Source organism: Cornus florida, unplaced genomic scaffold (assembly GCF_030987335.1).
Source record: "Cornus florida cultivar Cherokee Brave unplaced genomic scaffold, ASM3098733v1 CherokeeBrave_3.0.0_Hap2_Chr02, whole genome shotgun sequence".
NCBI classification, from domain to species: Eukaryota; Viridiplantae; Streptophyta; class Magnoliopsida; order Cornales; family Cornaceae; genus Cornus; species Cornus florida.
This window is the reverse complement of record NW_026775572.1, coordinates 107,968,640-107,985,420: the sequence shown is the minus strand read 5'-3', so window position 1 is coordinate 107,985,420 and position 16,781 is coordinate 107,968,640. Positions and strand designations below refer to the sequence as shown.

Here is a 16,781-nt window from a genome sequence, read left to right as displayed (position 1 = left end):
AGAGAAAGTGTGTGTAAATCTTAAGATGTGTTCTTGGTGCCTCCCCTCTCCTCTTTTCTTCTAACCCTAATCTCTAACTTGTCTCTAAAGAGAAAAACTAACAATTACAATGTAAAAAAATTAAAAATAAAATGAAAGATACTTTATAAAATGGTTTAATCCCCTTTTAAACAAGCTCCTTGGAGTGCAAAATAAGTCATAATTGAGCCCCAAAATGAATTAATCTCACTGCCATTTGGTATGTGAAGTTCGAGTGAAGCCAGGAATAAACTACTCACTGCCAAGCAACCTGCAATCGATCACAGAAATTCACGATAACCAGGAATAAACTGCTCACTGCTAAGCAACCTGCGATCAATCGCAGAAATTCACGATCGATCGTGAATTCTGCGATCGATCGTAGCTGACGTGATAGCTTTATTTTGACAACTGGCGGCCTTATCTGGTGACGTGGCGCTAACGTGGACTTACGAACGATCGCACTTTTCTGCGATCGATCGTGGATTGAATGAACAAAGATGTGGCGCCTTATCCCTTGTTGACGTGGCTACGACCTAGGACATGGCTTGCGATCGATCGTGGAATTCTACAATCGATCGCAACCTCCTACTTTGGCATTTTTCTGACTTTTTCTAGATTTTCTCAATGCATTTGATTGACTCCAAAAAGGCCTTAAAAGCCTATTTTTAGTCCCATTTGAACCTTATTGACCTGAAATCGCCAAAAACACCAATTAGAACTAAAACGGAAAAATAAAGATAGATAAAGGGACCAAAATACCATAACTTAGGTGCTAAAATGTGCAACATTTGAGCACTTATCACCTTCATCACCGCTATAGCCATTATCGTAGTCGTATCATAGTTCATCATCATTGTTGCTATCATTCTCAGTTGTTGTCATAGTTCTAACCGCCATTCTCAGTCATCGTTGTCAATAGTTATTGTCGTCGCCGCTGCTTCTCATCCGTATTTGTCGACGACATATATATATATAGTGTATGTTTATAAAAATCAAATAGGGCTTTGAAGGAGAAAGGGTAGGTTTGGTTTTGAATATTGGTTGTCCCAAGTCTAAATAAAGTGTCAAGTTAATCCAACACTAGCAACTAGTTTTGACCCAACTGAAGCCCAACCCATTATGTTGACCTAATCCAGCTGAATAAAATTGATTTCCAGGTTCAATAAATTTTTTTCTCTTCTTCTAAACTTCTTTTCTTCTCTCCTCGGTGGGAATCATTAGCTTTAACTCCAGTTTTGATCAAGACTAATAAACTCTCAATTCTGGTCAGTTAATATCCGGTTGACCAGATTCCAATCATAGATCTATTCCGGCTAGTTCGAGGCAAATTGTTTTTATTTTTTTATTATATTTTTTTTTTTTTTGTGTTTTATTGATTCGATATGGTGACAAGTTCTAACTTATTTTCTTCCATAACTTCCTTTAACCCTAAAATGACTTCAGTGAAGCTTAATGGCAAGAATTACGTCTTGTGGGCCAAGTCAGTAGAAATGATCCTGAAAGCTAAAGGCCTTTTCACTCATTTAGTTAAGGATAAACCCAAAGATAATGATGCTAATTTTAGTTCATGGGAACAGAGGGATGCTCAGATTATTTCTTTAATGTTGAATTGTATTAAACCAAATATTAGCTCCAACTTACTGTATCTGGACACTGCCAAGGTTATATGGAATCGTCTCAAACAATTATATTCAGGTACTGGAAATATCACATGTATCTTCGAGGTGTGCAAATAGTACTTTAGCCTTGAGTAGGGTACTCAAAGTCTAGAAGAACATTTTTTGAAGGTGATGGGAATTTGTGAAGAAATGAACTTGTATTATCCCATCACATCTAATGTGAAGCGTATGCAATAACAACGAGATGATTTTAATGTTATTCATGTTCTCATCGCAAGAGTATAAACCAGTTTAGGCACAAATTTTGGGAAATCCTACACATCCTTCTCTCCCTGATATATTTTCTAGACTTTAGTGATAAGCGTCAAATATTGCATATTTAAGCACCCTCAATTGCATTAGTTAAGCCCATTATTTGATCTGTGTATATAGATTAACTTAATTTTTGTGTTTTAGCAAGTCTAATTGCGAAAAAGGAATAAAAATAAGGTTTTAAGGACTTTTGGAGCACAAGGCATATCGGGCCTAAACATCAAGTGATTTTCAAGAAGAAATGGCCCATATAGGCAATGGATACAGTCAGCATTACAAAAGAAAAGAAGAAGTCAAGCACCAGTGCCTGGTGTCCAGATGTAGGACCTCGCGTCCGGAAGCCAAGCATCAGCACTTCGCGTCCTGACGCGAGTTTTGGCGTCTCGACACGAGTTGTCATTAGCTCTGCGCACCTTCGGTAAAAAGGCCATAACTCTGCTCCAAACTCCAAACGATGAACCATTTGATTATATGGAAAGAGGACTCAGAGCTCTATGTTTGGTATGTTTTAATGGAAGTCTAATTCCCACGTTTCAGAGGTCAAAAATAGAGAGCAAGAGGACCCCAATGTGCTGCCAGGTGGCAGAACCCAGCTTTGCACTCCTTTGGTATTTTGACCATATCTCTCTGGTCATAAATCCAATTGCTAAGTGGTTTAATGAATTGGAAATGTAATGACCCGGTCATTTTTCTTCCTTTTCTTTTTCTTAGATTTTTAACGGATATTTTTTTCCGTTGTCTTTTCCTTTTTGGGTTCGGTTTTTCATCACTTGATGTCGTCTCGAGTGCTCTGGAATGATTTTTGAGACTCTTTTCCTTGGATTGACAACTTCCTTTGGGGATTGTGTCATTTCCATATTTTGTTTTTCAGAACACTATTCACATTTTGTCTTTTTCTCGTTTATCCTTTTTCCGTGCACAACCTCACTTTTTGTGCTCGGATTTGATTCCAGTTTTGCATGCATTCATAATATTTGATTTCCATGATAGTGGTATTTTTACTTTTCTAGAAAAGCATGTTGATTGCTTACTTCTTTCATAAAGGGGCATTAATGCATACTTTAGTGTAATTATTCTTAACTTGTGGGGTTTTAGTGTAATTAAATAAAGTAATTATTTTTCATCTTAGGGACCATTTTGCAATTAAATTTGGAAGATATTTTCAAAAAGGACCTTTTTGCAATTTTTGAAAAGTGTGACAAGTGTCACACTCTCATTGATCCACTTGTTGACATTTGTGTGGAAACACTTTAATGCATTGGATGATGACATTTGGAGGGTGAGGATTCACCCACTTGTTGGCCTAGGATTGGTGCACTTGTTGGCTTGGATGGTTGACAAGTGTAGGTGTGGGATTACGCCTAGGAAGGAGCCATGGATTGGTGACAAGTGTAGGTTCACACTTTAGTCTTGCAAATATTTTTGGGCTACTTTGGGATTATGGTTTTAAAGGAGGGTTTTTGTGCAATTGACCATAGATGTGTGTGTTGACCATGGTGTAAGAGCACATAGTGAGTGGAGGATTTCTATTTCCTCCACTCACACTTAACCACATTATTTCATTCTCTTCCTTACAAGAAAACCCTAGCCTCCATGGATGGAGCTTGAAGCCGTAGGCATTGACCTTGATCTTTGAGGCCCTTTCACTTACTTTAGACCATAAAGCTTGGAATACTTTTTGTTCCCCTCATCCTCCTCTTCAAAACCCTTAAAGGATCTAGCCTAACTCCTAGTTTTGCTTTGGTATCTAGAGATTCAATTCTCTAGTGAGGTATTGATCTATTATTTTGAAGTATTTTTATATCATTATTGAGTGTTTTACATGCATGGAAGAGAAGGACTTGTATTTTGCCCTTAAACTATTTTAACTTAAAATTAATCTTATCAAATTAAATATAGAATATGAAAATATACACAATTAGCTTTCATTTAGTTTTGGTTTTATGTAATTTAGATTTAAAATGAATTAGTTATGAATTTTTGAAGTTGCAAGCTAGTTGCTGGAAATTTGAAGTTTTTCCTTTTCAGTCCGGAAATGAATTTTTTATATGGAGCTTCGGTACTTTAATTGCCTTAAAATTTTTACTGGAACTTCCCCCATGGGTTTTACACTATTCAGAATTTTTTCACAATTTTAGAGGATTTCTAAATTTTTTTAAAAATCCAAAACTATCTGTTGTCCATGTTTTTCTTGCAGCTGGAAAACATATTTTTAAATGATTTATTTCACAACCCTTTTGACATTGGATCATGGCTTAAATTTTCAGTTTTATACTCTCATATGTTTACTTCCAAAATAAATTAGGCTTGCCCAATTTGAATGTCAAATGAATTTTTCATGAATTTTCAAAGTTGGAAGCTACAGGCTGAAAATGTGTTTTATGGGTAGAATTTGTTTCAAAGTTGTGGGGCAAAACTGTTTCAATTGGAAAAATATTTTGTTAAAATAAATTGATATTATCAAATTACAGTGTTTAAGCTTTCATTGGGCTTTGGATTCATTCAATTTGGGTTAGAATTGAATTTTTTATGAATTTTACAAGTTGAAGGTAGCAAGCTGAAAAATCTGTTTTGCGAACCGAAAATTTGGGGCGATTTCATTTCGGTGGTAATTGGGATTTTCATTCCAATTGAGGTAGGGAATGTTTTAGGATTATTTGTGTGTTGTATTGTGTGTTTGCCATGATTATACAACATATATGTATGCCTTGTATCAAATCTAGAAAGTTAGTAATTTTTATTTCTTTGTATAAGATTTAAAATTTATGATGATGTATAACTTTGATTTGAATTGTAACATACTAGAAAATTATGCTTAGATATGTTGGTTAACATATATTAAATTTGGATCATTTGATTAAGAATTACAACTTTTATTTAATATTTATCTTTAGTGAAAGTTTAATTCACATGGTTGTATCAAGCATTAAATCAAGTTGTAATGTGGTATTTAAATAGGCCTTGGCATGTTCTCTAACATAGCTTAAATTGATGGCATTTGGAATTGTTTAAAAATCTAGAGGAAATTAATTAATTAGCTTGATTAATTTTATTTTAAGTGTTTTAATCACTTAACTTGTCATTTGATGTTATATATATGATGACCATGACATGTATTTCAATATTTATTAAATTGAGGTTATTTGGATTAACTTGGAATTTAGAGAATTTAACTATTTATGTTTAATTAAATTCTACTTTATTACTTCATGGATTTAATTGCATTTTGGAAGTTGTTTCTATATTTAAATCATGGATTTTGATTTGATGTATGTTCACTTGATTACTTTTGAGTATTAGATAACATAGTTATTACTTTTATATTCATGAGAATATGTTTTTCCTTATTGAATATATTGTTGCTATGTATAAGGAATTGCACACTTTGTATTTGACATCTTACATGCCATAGTAGTTGTGAATTTTGAGCATGTATTGTATAAGTTTCCAAAATTTGGATTGTGCTTTGTAAATAATTGATATCTTGTATATACATATTGATATATATACGTTGTTGCACAATTTATTGATTTTGGAAACTTGGGGATGTCGTTGTTTGGCTACGGCTAGGACTTGGTTCTAGTACGGGGGATTATCCATCTATATAGTCTAGTGCGCACATAGCGAGGTTACCCATGGGCTAGTAACCCTAAAGTAACTATGTTGTCGGTTTAATCCGGCGTGACGTCCGAGTATCCACTTTGTTTGATTTCGTATTTCATTTCAAGTTGATAACTAGATGATATCGTAACTTGTTGTTCTTTATTTGATTTCCTATTTTGAGCTTAATATGTAGCTTTGTGAAAGCATGCTTCATGCGTTGTATTGGAAGTTCCATTGTTGGTTAAATTGCATCGATATCATAATTTGTGTTTTGATGTTCAAATGTAGTTGAGGAATGACCTTATAGATTCATTTTGAACATAGATGTTAGGTGGCATGACCCACACTTGTTGTTTTCGTATTTTGGATTTCAAGTTGAAGACTTTGAGAATCTATATCTTGTTGCCTTGTATAACATGTTTCCATATTGTTTGAATTGCATGAACAATGTGATTATGATATAAATGATCTAGGTAGCTTAGGATGCTCCCTAGGTCTCATCTTGACATAGATGTTAGGTGGCATGAGCCCCTTTAACATGTTTCACCATAAGGTGATAAAATTGTAAAATGCTAGGTCGATGCATGCTCATCTCCTATGAGTAGCTTTATGTTACTCACCCCTATGATACTGAGGCATATTTCAGGTACAGGACTCAGGATTTGAAGATTCCATTGCTCCTTGGATGGCTTACAGTTTCTAAGTTTCTATTTTATGTAAGTGTTAGCATAAGATGCCTCTTTGTAGCCCTATTTGTTTAAACTTGTATTCGTTGATTCGTCTATGTAAAGTGTACGTAAGTGCACTCTTTTCAATGTATTTAACATGTATGAGATGAGGCCAGAGGCCAATGACATGTATCTCATTTTCTATGCACTTTTGTTTTCAAAGTTTATTATGAAAATATTGGAAAATGTTAAGTCATTGCTTCATAACTTTCACATCGGGTGTTGGAATTTCATATCTTTTCTGCCCGGACTCAGAATCAGATGATTCTTGAGTTTAATTTTGTTCATTTTTCGTTGTCCTTCCAATGGTGTGCACGATGGCACCCTTTTCAGTGAGAAATGACCATTTTGCCCTAGTTCATCTCTTTTCGGGTTAGGCATTCTTGCTCATTTGCTTGGCTCATTTGAGTTCCGTGGCTTTATGGAGAGTCATTTTGGGGCCTTAGGGATGACGTACATCTCTTGAGGTCATTTGGCTTCTTTCGCTTCCGCATTTCGGGTTCGTTATCGGGTCAACTTTCGGTTCATCACTAACGCACCGGGTTAAGAAATCCGAGTCGTTACAGGAAATCTGACTCATAGCACTATTTTTTCTATGTTGAGAGGAAAGGCTAATTTGGACAATTGATAGGTTGAAAATATAGAAGAATAACATGTTAATTCTGCCAACATGCTGAGTTGTCACACTTTGATTTAGTCAAAGTTTGTTTCCTTAATTTAAGGGATGTCTCCAACTGTTTTGTGATTCAAAGGCTACGAAATATGATCTCTTTAGAGGGGTGAGTTTATATATCACCCACCCATCATTATCTATCTCTAAGTTGGAATAGGGGTGAAAGATAGAGGGAGAAAGATTAGAAAGGAGAGGAAGAAGAAGGAGGCAGAATTCTGAGCTCATGGAAAGGAAGTTTTCATCATCAATGGAGGCTTACACCTTGCACATGAGAGGCTAACTCCCTTCCTAGGGATTTGATGTAGCCCTTGACAAGTAATGATATCTTGATTGTATCTAAATTTGGGGAACTTTGCATATTTGTGACAAGTTGTATAATTTAGAGATTACACTTTGATGTATTTGTGCTTCATTCTATATATAATCTTGTTAAGACTCTTATCTTGTCTTACACATTATTTCTTCATGATTATGTTACTTACATTCTTAGAGTGACAATAAGGATGAGATTATGCAATGGTTATATTAGCATGTAATTAAGTATTTATATAGATTATACCTAAGAAAGATGGTCCATACCAACTGAAGATAATCTATGATATTTAACTAATTTCATGTGCTACAACATACCATTGAAGGACCTTGATAGGCCATGCCTGGAGAAGATGGTTCATACCACAACCTAGTTTAGGTGGATGAGCCATGCCAACCACAGATGGGTTATACTTAGTCTTGAAATGTATGATTTTCTTGAAGATACTGTAGTTGTCTTGTATTTCTACATATCACGGTTACATGTATAAGTTGTTCCCCAAGTTAATTGTAATTAGGCATGATTACAAGGCTTGTGGTGAAGTTATTTCCCTAGCCCTTATCTTTATTATCTCATTTACTTATATTCAAATTATGTTTTAGTAGTTTTAGTTAAATTCAGTTTATGTATGTGACAAACAAAATAATCCATCAACTATATGTCACAAATCAAACCGGGAATTAATCTTACAATCTTGATTGCTATAAGCTAGCATTCCTTGTGGTTCGACAAACCCTTATAATAGCCTTATTCTATATTGATATATATATATATATATATATGTTATTGTTATAAGTGGTACTTTTTAAGTGGTACACATTTATGCGCATCATTTAGCGAGCTACTCTATCTAGTGGTGCTTCTGGGATTGTTTCAAGTGGTGTACATGCTGATAATAGCAGTGAACATTCAGCATTGGTTATTTCCCAGGGTGGACTTAATAATTCTCACGGAGGCCGTGGTGGTCATTCTACACGTTGTGGTCGTGATTCAATAAGGGGTCGTGGCCGAGGTAAAGAATCGAAAAAATGTACTCACTACGGTCTTACTAATCACACTATCAATTATTGTTGGGATATATATGGGAAACCAAAATCTTTTACCTATGCACATCAGGTGTCCACTAAAGGGGATGATTCTAGTTCACTTGTAACACCTACAGGTTCTCACCAGGTTATTGAGTCTGATATGATCACTATCCCATGCGATGGGCATGCTCAACTTATGTCTCAATAGCTAGCACCCATCTTATCTTCCATGGCTTCCTTCGCCCAATCAAGTAGTGCGTCTGCATGCCTCTTATTTTCCCTTCACAGTTCTTGGATTATTTACTCTGGAGCATCCAATCATATAACTGGTAGTTCTCATCTTTTTTCTGATTTTCACTATGTTACTTTGTCTCAAAGTGTTACCCTTGCTAATGAATCACTAAAACTCTTAATTGCTCAGTTATATTTTATCCTATATGTTGTGTTTTTCAGGATCTCAAGACAAAAAAAGAAGATTGGTACGAGGTATGAAGTAGATGGCTTGTATTACTTTGATTTTGAACATCATCCCAGAACTCTCCAGTCCTCTTTGTCTCTGTTTCAGTGGCATTGTCGTCTTGGCCACCCATCACTATCAGTTTTGTAGTGTCATGTCCCCAATCTTAGTAGTGTTTTGTCTATGTTTTGTGAAACTTGTCAGCTTAGTAAGTATTGTTGTGTGTCTTTCAAATCTTGAGTTAATAATCGTGTGTCTAGTTCTTTTCAATTAATTCATTCAAATGTATAGGGACCAAAAAAACATATTTCTATTAATGGATTTTGTTATTTCGTGATATATGTGGATGATCATTCTCATATGACTTGGTTATTTTTAATTAAAAATGACTCTAAGTTATTCTCCACATTTTAAATTTTTCGTAAAGAAATAAAAACTTAGTTTGGAAGTCCCATTAAAATCTTACGTTCCGATAATGCCAAAGAATATTTCTCTGATCCTTTTGATATTTAGTTTTGTGGTAAAGGCATTATTCATCAAACATCATGTACTTATACTTCTCAACAAAATAGGGTATTTGAACGTAGAAATCATTATCTATTGGAAGTGACGCATGCCCTCTTATTCCAGATGCATGTTTCCAAACAGTTTTGGAGTGATGTTGTTCTTACTGTTTGTTATCTCATTAATCGTATAACATCATCTGCGTTACAAGGGAATTCTCCCCATTCCATTCTATTTTCTGATTAAGTCCAGTTCACTCTTAATCTTTGGGTTTTTGGGTGTGTTTGTTATGTTCATAACATTGGACATGGTCTTAACAAACTTGACTCTGATGCCACTAAGTGTGTGTTTCTTAGGTATTCTAGCACTCAGAAGGGTTATCGTTGTTATAGTCCTATCTTACGATAATATTTTATGGAAGGACCCAAACTCAGGGGGGGGAGGTGTTCTGAATCACTAACCGGGTCATGGCCCAACCCGGAAACACCTAAGGGTAAAATAGTTTTTTTGACCATTTAAGTGTACTATAAACCATAATAAAGTCATAATGATCATTTCTAATCAATTCAATTAACAAGCGGTTGAAAGAATCAACTTAATCCTTAAACTAGTCCAATTAGGGTAAAAGGGGTAATTCGGTCTTTTTGGATCGTGTAACGCATTAGGGGGGTTTTATAACTGCCTTCTAAGTCATAAATAAATGTTTTGGGTCACTTGAAAATGGAAGAAAACAATTTGGTTCAGGGTCACACGTTTTAGGGCTAAAACAGGTAGAATTAACCTTTTGGGTCATCCTACTCGCATTCGGATGCGGCCATGGTGTCCCATACATCCCATGGGCCATGTAGAACCCACATAGTGAAGATTGGAAGGATCGAAAGAAGTAAAAAAAAAAAATAGTTGGCTTGGTCCAATAACGAGCGCTCGTCCTCCCCCATTGAGCGCTCGCGGGGTATCCCGGTGCCCCCCTTGCATGCACTGTGGCGCGCCCTAGTGTCAGACGAGCACTTGAACGCCCACTTTGAGAACTCGAGGCTGCCCAAACAATGGGGCTTTTGCCCTTGCTTAGCCTCGAAACCTATTCTTGTAGCTCCTTTTGGTCATTTTGACCTTCAATACCCTGTCCCAACTCACAACATGTACAAATGGCCATTTATTTACCTTAAACCTCATTATACACCATATGAATTATTTTATATCTAAGTCATTTCAAAATTAATAACATGGCTAATACTTACATTCAATTGTTATTGCATGATTCAATATACATCAAAAGGATTCCCAAAAGAATAATATTACAAGTTTTGGCTTTTGACGCCTCATATACAATGATTTACAACAAAAATAACTAAGACTAAGCATTGAATACAAAAGTTTTAAAAATGCATCCATCAACCCATATAATGTCCAACCCATACAAGGAACGAAACATAAGAAAAAGGGGTCATGCTCAATTTTGGGAAAAATAATCAACTTGTTCATCCCATACAATCCAAGTATAATCAATACAATGCTATGCAATGCCAATACTATGCAATGTCCAACACTTTTTTAAAAACCTTGACACAATGCAACAATCGTCAAATCGTTAATGTAACCCTACCTGAGGCTTCCCCCCGACACCACGAGAGAAGGATTGGCTAGCTATCCCTGACCTAAGGTTACTCGTTAGCGTCATTTGGGGCCTAGGTAGCTCAACCACGCATAATGCAGTCTCCCTATGTTCCCTCTAGGTCCCATTAACACCATGGACACAAGGTGACTCCTTGTTGTCCGATTTTCACAAACTTTCTTTTAAAACTTTTTCAAACCACTTTCTCTTATCAAAAAAATAATTCCCACACTCACCCAATGCTAATGATATGAATGTATCAAGCATTATATCATCATATCAATATAAAGCTCACAATTCAAACATAATCAAGCTCACATGCCTTGCAACAAGTTAATACAATATATCCCACATAATTCATAGCATGACTATTGCACTCTTGACATACAAATCATATAGCAACATTAATCAATCACATAATCTCACATTGTCTCACATAAGCATATAATTCAACATATATATCACATAAGAACATAATTAACATGCTTTACATTTATAAACCCTAATGGTCATGCTTCATATTCATAGTTTCGTATGCTATGAACACAATACAAAGAATTTATTCAAAAAATTCAAAGAACGTGGAATTTAGAAACCCCTACCTTAAAATTTGAGTAAAAGCCTCAAAAATTCCCAAATTTTTTAAATTCCAAAGTGGCCCAAATGGAAATCAGCTCTATATCAAAATGAAGCTTTCGTCGAGCTTTTTAACTTTGCCTTCAATGGCAAAGGCCAAATCTAAAGGGGAGATGGAGAAATCAAAGCTTGTAGTTACAATTTAGATAGATGAAGTGAATTCTAGAGAGAGAGAGAGAAAGCCTCAGCAGAAATGGGGAAGAAGATGGGCTAAAAATCAGCATATGTGGTCCATATAAAGTGTTTGGTTAAGGGTGTATAGGTCCTGTTGACCTCTAAAATGGCCAATTAGCCCCGTAATGCTTATTCACACAATTAATATGCCACAAATATTCAATTAAACATACACCACATAGATATGGTCCAATAATAAAAAAAAATGAAATACAATGACCCCAAAAAATAATCCTGAGTACGAAAAATCCAGGTGTGGAACCTACTTGGGACCTCCCGACCTAAAAATTTGAAAAAGCCTAAATGGCTCAAAATGCATTTCTAAAAGTTCTAAACTCTAAGAAATGTCCTAAATCGCTCTCGAAACCCTCATGATAAGCTAACCGGTGCGTGACACACAAAACGAGGCAAGAAAATAAAATAATCCGAAAATTCAAAAAAATGCCCAAAAATGAAAAATTGAGAAACGTCACATTTCACTTGTGCTGATGTCTTATTTTCTAAGTTTATCCCTTATTTTTTGGATTGTAGTCATCTTATCAAAATTACTCCCAATTCATCTTTGCCACCTCTTCCTACTCTGTCTCTTAATCCTAATCCTCCCCAATATGTTACACCATTGTAGGTTTACACTCGAAGACCCAAGCTGCCTACTGTGCCATCTTCTTCGAAGTCTTTGCATCTAACATCGTTTGTTGTTTCTAACTTTTTACCTATTGCTCTACGTAAAGGTACTCGGTCTTATGTTACTCACCATCCCATTGCTAATTATGTATCATATAATTCCCTCTCACCTTCTTTCTTATGTTTTTCGTCCCAGTTTTCAGTCACCCTTGTTCCTAAGACTGTGCAGGATGCCCTGTTTGATCTAGGCTGGAAAAAAGCAATGGAAGATGAAATGGATTCCCTACATCATAGTGGGACGTGATATCTTATTTCTTTGCCTCCTGGTACTAAACTTGTTGGTTGTAAGTGGGTTTATACTATCAAATACCTTAATGATGGCTCTATTGAGCGTTTAAAGGATCACTTTGTTGCTAAAGGATATAATCAGACTTATGGTGTTGATTATGATGAGATATTCTCTCCTGTTGCCAAGATTTCATCTATTCGTGTTTTCAATATTTCTCTTGCTGCTAATCATTATTGGCCCTTATTTCAGTTGGATATCAAGAATGCTTTCTTACATGGGGATTTAGTTGAAGAGGTCTTCATGGAGTAACCAACTAGCTTTGTTACTCAAGGGGAGTATCGACATAATGTTTGTCGCTTGAAGAAGGCCCTTTATACTCTGAAATAATCACTGAGAGCTTGGTTTGGAAAATTTTCTGATGCAACCTTTGAATTTGGTCTTTTATATGCCAGACAAATCATTAAGTGTTTCATCAATATACTAGAGCTGGTTTCATTTTTCTTATACTATACGTGGATGAAATTGTTATCACAAGTAACGAATCTATGGGCATTGCTAAGTTAAAGGAGTTTCTACAACATCAGTTTTAACCTAAAAAGACTTGGGTAAACTTCAATATTTCTTGGGAATTGAAGTTACTAGATCAAAGAAGGGTATCAATTTGTTTAAGAAAAAATATGTGCTGGACTTATTAGAAGAAATAGGTATGTTAGGTCATCGTGTAATTGATGTTCCCATGGATCCTAACACAAAACTTTTGGCTGATAAAGGTAATTTGTTTGATGACCCTAGAAGATATTGATGACTAATTGGGAAACTGATTTATCTCACTATTACTGGGCCTGATAACTCATATGCGGTTAGTGTAGTGAGTTAAATAAGGTGTCACAATGGAATGTTGTTGTCCGGACTATACAATATCTCAAGCGAACCCTAATCCAATGGACACCTTAGGGTGGAAGGTTTTACATATATTGATTGGCTAGTTTTCCTTCAGATAGAAAATCCACTACATGATACTGCACCTTATTCGAAGGCAACCTAGTTACGTGGAAGAGTAAGAAGCAAACTGTGGTAGAACAATCTAGCGTTGAAGCTGAGGACATGGCAATAACTCATACATCGAGTGAGCTAGTTGACATGGTTACAGCATTTTATTGAAGAACTTGATCTAGAAGTTCAAACTGCTCTTCCATTGTTCTGTAATAATAGAGTAGCTATTCATATGGCCTCTAACCCAGTGTTTCATGAGAGGACAAAGCATATTGAAGTTGTCTGCCACTTTATTCGAGATAAAAAAAATTGAGTGGAAACATCTCTACTCCATTTGTGAAGTCTGAAGATCAATTGACAGATATGTTCACTGAGGCTTTCAGTCATAATCGATTGAAGACTATTTGTTCCAAACTAGCTGATTATATAATATATATTCTCCAACTTGAGGGGGAGCGTTAGAATAATTGAATTAGGGCATTCTTATAATTTACCTACCCCACAAGAGTATTTTAGTCCTTTCGTTGTTTGTACACTTGTATACATACACATAGTATCATAATGAGAAGGTGATTGACTCAATTTCTCAATATGCCACCTTATTCTCTTCTATTCTAACCCTAATCGTAACAAGGATAAAGAAATGTTAGAAAAAATAGAAATTTAATACAAATTATCAATGAATAATAAATATAACTAAGAATTAAATGCGATACTCAATATAGCACATGCCCATTGTGATTTTAAAAAATGTCATTTTGAATTAAGTAGGCTTGATTCAAAATTAAATGATTTAATTTTAAAAACAACGATGATAGAATGTTGGGGAGTCAAACGATAAATGATTTTCTTTTTTAAAATATAAATTCCTCTTTTCCAAAATTGTAAAGACTATGTATTTAAAAAGTTAAGAATATTTTAGTAAGTAATTATCCTTTTAAACTATTGAATTAGGACAAAATGCTTTGAACATCTAAGAGAGACAAGAATTTTGGTACAAAGAGTATGAATCATATTATACAACCCCAATGAACTGTTAAGACTAAGAAGTACTGGCAAACACAAATGATCATTCAATAAAATTTTACCCATTTCATTCTCAAATATATATATATATATATATATATATATATATATATTAGGGATAATTATACTTACCTCCCCTGAGGTTAGACGTAATTATAGGCGGTACCCCTTACGTTTCAAAAATTACACTGACCTCCCTCCAAACTGATCAGCATTTTATTCCGGCCATTAACCATGTTAAATGAATAAAACACCCTCTAGTATTTTATTAATATCACATAAAGAATTTTTTTTAAAAAATTACCATATTGTCCCTAGTATTTTATTAATATCACATTAAATTATTTTTTCTGAATCAACTAATCAAGGTCATATATATATATATATATATATATATATATATAAAATTTTTGGGCATATTATTTCAGCCTGCCCTATCGCCTCCATCTCTATTCTCGTTCCCAACTCTGAACTTGCCCTCTCTCTGTGCAACTGCAAACTATAAAATCTACAAGAATCAGAAGTTCAAAACCCATATATTTCAGTTAATCTATATGTCGGCAGCAATCAAAAGTTCAAAACCTATTACATATCATTTCAGATTGTTTAAAAAATCAAAACCCATATCTTTCAGTTTCCATTATCCGCTGTTCCAGTTATGGTTCGTTGTTCGCAAGCTTCAGCTGCTGTCTCTCAACTCTCAGCTTGCCCCCCTCTCTCTCTGCAACTGCTAGCTTGATGTCGTGGTGTGATTTAAGGCTTCTTCTGCCTAAAATCAATGAATTCATAATTTGACAAAAACAAAAAAAAAATTCAAACAACACATTACCAAATCAAATCCAAAAAAAAAAAAAAAATCAAAATTCTTCTAAGAACCTGCAACATCCGAGCCAATTCCTCATCGGATTTCACCAATTCCGCATCAGCAGCATCTATCGGCAAAAATGAAAAGTTATCATTTTAGATTGTTCAAAAAATTAAAACCCATATCTTTCAGTTTCCGAGCAGCTATAGCGATGCGGCGGTGAGCTCCGATGGCGTTCCTTAAGAGCTTTCATATCATTGTCGGCGACGGCAACATTGGTATTCTTAGGGAAGTCCATGTTGTGTCCAGGCTTTCATGACCTGGTTTCTTCAAGAACATCCGCCACCTCAATTTCGTCGACATGGACATGGTCGCCGTAATATTCACCAGTGAAATGCGAATCCGAATTCAGAAACTGTAGTGAGCTTAATCGGTGAAGCGGTTCGAATCGCTGATCAATTGAGAGCTGCAAAACTTGTGAAACGACAGCGATTTGACAATAGTGAAGTAGTCACTCTTCTTGTACTCGTTTAGTTTATCTCGATCATCGCCGCAGGGATGATGTTTCCGCAGAAGATCATGTTATTGTCAATTAGGCTGATTGCGGAGTTTAGATCGATGAAGAAATAGGTCTCGATCTATGGGGGTTTTTGGATTAGGGTGTAGCCACGGACGGTGGAGCTGAGGAGGAGAGCTGCTCTATCGGCAGTAAGTGGTTTCCATAAATTCTGGCGGCGAGATGCTCCATCGATTCCGGCGGTGCGATGATTTGCAACTATGTATATAAACCAATATATATATATAGGATGGACTAGTTTATATATGTATATGTGCATATATATATATATATATATATATATATATATATATATATAGACCAGTATATATATTATATACAGAGAGCCGTGCTTCTAAATTGGTTTTAGAGTGAAATGTAAGATGTGCATACATAATTGTGTTGAGGGTATATGAGTAATTTTAATTAAAAAGTAAGGGTGAGAATGTCTTTGTAATTATAATAAGGGCAAATTTGGTATTTAATGCTAAAAAATTGCTGACATCATTATTGACTGGCATTGACCGTCACCGGACGGGTCAAAGTATTACTCTAGAGCTAACTTTGAGGAAGGTTGGTGTAATTATTAAAACGTTAAGGGTAGTGCTTGTAATTAGGTCTAACCTCGAAGAAGGTAAGTGTAATTATTCCTATTTTTTATTACCAAAAATCAGTTAAGTATTTATAAGGGGAATAAAGAAAGGGAGGGTATGTCAGGTAATTTGTGGGATAAATATATGAAAAGAAGTAAACATACAAGTAGATCATGACAACTGGGGTAGTGACGAAAGAGGGGCTTGTCCTGATG

General features: G+C 35.2%; 1 long non-coding RNA gene across 1 annotated transcript; it reads left to right on the top strand.

The window, feature by feature from the left end:
• The first annotated feature begins 3,534 nt into the window (after window positions 1-3,534).
• On the top strand, window positions 3,535-6,427 carry LOC132288421 (uncharacterized). The gene is made up of 3 exons (XR_009473765.1): window positions 3,535-3,723; window positions 4,502-4,587; window positions 6,202-6,427. It is a non-coding gene; the product is annotated as an uncharacterized LOC132288421 (long non-coding RNA).
• The last annotated feature ends 10,354 nt before the right edge of the window (window positions 6,428-16,781 follow it).